The following is a 4,173-nucleotide window of genomic DNA, read 5'->3' as shown; positions in this document are numbered from 1 at the left end:
TGGAAGGTTTTTTTGTTTGTTTGCTTGCTGGTTTTTTGGTGTTTTTTTTTTTTTTTTTGGGGGGGGGGGGGAGGAGGGGAAGAAGAATGGGGGGTTGGTTCTATATGTAGACAGTTTCCATAGATCTTACTGGTTTTACTTCTTCTGTGTATATCCATGTCCTGCCTCACCACACCTAATGGCTGCTCTTGGAGCTTGAGATAGCAAAGTCAAAAGTCCCCTCAGATGCTCTCAGATCTCATGACATCAAAGAGCTCTTGTAGCCAGAGATATTACAGCTGTCAGCATAGCCAGAGATAACTGCAGGTGAAGTGGGGACCGGTAGACCAGATTGCAGCCTTTCTCAGATCAAATCCAAGCCAGAATACCTCTATCTTTTTAAGTGGTTATTTTTTCAACCCTCTCCTGTCAAGAAGGCAAATGCTGTTAGCACCTTCTCTTCTCAGAACAAGCATGCCTGACAAGCTCACAGAGGAAATAAGTGGTAATGAACCCAATTATCTGAAATCCTAATCTCAGTTCAGATGCCTTGTGCTTACAATAGTGTCACAACACAGGTTCTTCCTGCAGGCTTTTCTTTACACAAGACTGAGGACTGTCACTGCTATCCTCAACTGTCATAGCATTGCAGCAAACATGTTACTATATACGTATAAATTCTGAAATACTTACGTGGTTTCCAATCAGATTTTCAATCTCTCTTTTCAAAGAGAGACCGTGAAGAAATTTCAGCATGTGCCCTATTCTGAGACACAAAGCGTTACAACTCTGAGTACACTGAGGGAAACCACAATACAACACTGGTATCCCTCTCCATACTCCCAGTTCAATCTTACAACAGTGTCAGCAGTGTCAGAAACTCTACAGTGTACAGATTAACCACAGCAGATTGTAATTTCCTGAGAATTTTTGTAGGTTGGACATAATGCATCATTTGATAGAAAATACAGTTTTCAGTACTGTTTAGCTCCTATGTATTTATGATGAGGATTATCTAGCTTTATTTTCTATTCATTTTTACTAGATTTGTGCATTAACCAGCTCCCTATCCTAAGTAGTTCCTCACCCTTCTTATGACCTCTCCACAAGAATTCACCATCGGGTTGACCTGGGCACAGCCACAGTTTGGAAGAAATAGAGACAGTGCACAGTTTGCTTTGGATTCCCCAAACCCAACCACTGCCATGCCCAGAGCTGACTTCTCTGATGTAAGTAGGCCAGCCAAAAGTTCTTTGAAAGCATTGAGCATGTACAGCTTCAGCAAGAGTGCAGGAAACACTCTCAATACAGCAGTTAATGACTAACTGGGGGACTGAAAGAACTGGTAACAGACATCTGGTTCAGACACTCAATGCCAGTTGAGTACGTGCTTAAAGAAAAAACATATGATCATGAGTCAGTCATCTTACTCTGTAAATAATGAGCAGCACAAAAGCCCCTTAAGCTCTTCTGCAGGGCAGCAGGCTGCACAGCAGGATCTTCCCTTGAGAAGAGATGCATCCTGTGGTTTTGACTGCACAGAGATCCCTTATGCTTTGGCGTCAAGACATGCTACCGATGCAGATCTTTAGTAAGTGACTAACTGTACTAAGCTTCAGTAGTTTCACTGAGATTATGCCTCAGATTGATGGTAAGCTTTCTTACCTTCACTAAGATTACAACTTAATTGCTTGTGCGCATAGGATCCCTTAGACATAAACCACTGACCACAGACTTGGAACTAACAGTGGATCTAGCCAGATCTAGATTCCTTACCTCTGTGGTTCAAGGAGTTTAAGGTCCTCTCTGAACCTCTTGACTCAATGGGAGGAGGTCCTGTTATTGTGGTTTAACCTGGCAGACAGCAGAACACCATATAGACATTTGTTCAGAGGGACAAGGAGGAGAACTGGAGACAAAATAGAATTCATAAGTTAAAAAAAATTCTAAGCAAAAAAAAATAGAAAATGGAAAGAAATACGTGATTATAACTATATAAATATATATATTCTCAGTGCAATTACTCACAACCCATTGACCAACACTCAGCTAACACGGCAACTGTTTGCCAGCTCATACCTCACTAGCAACACAATGTCTTACCACCAACAACCAATGTCCAGCCAGACCATGAGCAGCATCCAGTCCCCATCTAACTTCCCACAGAGTTATGGCCTTCAGTATGATGCCATGTGGTACAGAATTGTCCCCTGCGAAATCAAGGCCATCTGCCCTGACTCTGCCTCACACCCTCCCACAGTGCCATAAAAACAGCAACTCTTCCCCACTGAGGAGCTGAGCCCAGCGCAGACCCCATCATTCAGCAGTAACCAAACACTGGTGTGCTATTAACAATTAACTCAGCTGAAACCAGGACAATATCCAACCCTTTTTCCATATAATTTATATCATGCTCAGGTCCCATGCTTTCCCAGACATCCTGATTTATTACACAGATATCATTTCCATAGTCTTTGGGCTAACCCTGTAAAATGTCCATGGAATTCATTTAGCCTGACTTGTGCTCCATCTATCACAACAGCCCTTCAGGGCAGGAGAGACAATGCATGATGCTGGATTGTTGCATGCTGGAGCCAGTTCTGGTTCGAAAAAAAAAAGGTCAAAATTCATTAATATGGATGACTCTTACAGTACTACTGTTTATAAGGCATATAGCAACCATAGCAGTGATTACATGCAGTATTATATAACTCAAATTATTGGCTCTTCTCACCAACATCAAAACTCCTTAAGGTACACATCAGACTTCACCATTCTCCTGCATCACTCACCAAGGTTCAAAAGCTATTCTTCTGATAGTCTTGCCTTTGCCCAAGGTATTCATAACACTGGTGTCTTATCCAGCATGTTTTTCAGTACAGCAGGGTCTCTGTCTCCTTCTACAGTATGTAAGAGCTTTGACTAAGCAAGGCCAGCTCAATGGGTAGTTGAGTTCTTTCTCATGTTTCTATAGAACCTTTTTGTACTGTGTTCCAGTTTGTGTCTGTTATCCCTTGTCCTGTTGCTAGACACCACTAAAAAGAACCTAGCCCCATCCACTTGACTTCAAACCTTCTGATATTTACAAGCATTGTTAGATCACCTCCTGCTCCTCTTGGCTGTAGTCTCAAATCTCATGAGGGAGATGCCTGTGGCATTAATCATCCTTGTAGCCTTTCACTAGACTCTCTCCAATAGTTCCCTGTCTTTCATGTACTGAGGAGCCCACAGCTGGACACAGTATTCAAGATGTGCCTCCCCAGGGCAGAATAGGGGTGGAAGATAAACTTCCTTGCCCTGCTAGCCACACTTTGAATGCAATCCCAGGGTATCCTTGGTCTTCCTGGCCACAAGGGCACACTGCTGGCTCATGGCCAATCTGTTATCCATCAGGATACCTAAGTCCTTCTCTGCAGAGTTCCTGCCCAGCAAGTCAGCAAGTCAGCCCCTAACCTTTACTGATGTGTGCAATTATTCCTCCGCAGATGTAGCTCTCTGCTCTTGCCCTTATCCAGCCTCACTAGTTTCCGCTGTCCAACTTTCCAGCCTGTTTCTGGCTTGTTTCTCCTTCTATCCTGCTTTAACTTGAAGGTGATGAAAAGCTGGCCCTTGGTTTTTTGGGTGTGAGAAAGCTGCAGAGACCATCCTAGCTGCATCTCCTCTGACTATGCTGCAGTCCCAGCGCTCTGGCTGTGCAATGCCCTTCCTTTGCACTCACAGCCCTGGGTGAGATGGGAGCAGCCACACACCAACTGGTCAGATGTGCTGTTATGTCAACCCTTCGAGCCTCATGTTGGGTGCTGAAAGGAGTGGTTTAATCCAGCAGGCAACTGTGCACATAACAACCATTTCCTCACTCACTCTCAGATGGACCAGGGAGAGAACTGAAAATAAAATAGAACTCATTGGTTGAGATAAGAGCTATTTAATAAGACAGAAAAGGAAAACCGAAACAGAAATGAAATGGGAACTATGCACATGTGTACTATATCCACAATTATTCACCACTTGCTGACTGACACCCGGCATACTCTCAAGAGCAGCACGCCCTTAGTCAACTCCCCACAGCTTTCCAGCCTTCCACACGATATCACATGGTATCAAATAACCTCATGCCTGATTCAGGCTGGCTGTCCTGGCTCCTTCCCATCCCCTGCTGCTGTGCCATCCTGGCAGCAGCTCTTCTCCACTGTG

Source organism: Centrocercus urophasianus, unplaced genomic scaffold (assembly GCF_019232065.1).
Source record: "Centrocercus urophasianus isolate 14NV4802_14NV808 unplaced genomic scaffold, USGS_Curo_1.0 seq_31, whole genome shotgun sequence".
NCBI lineage: Eukaryota > Metazoa > Chordata > Aves > Galliformes > Phasianidae > Centrocercus > Centrocercus urophasianus.
Note: the sequence above shows the minus strand (reverse complement) of the source record.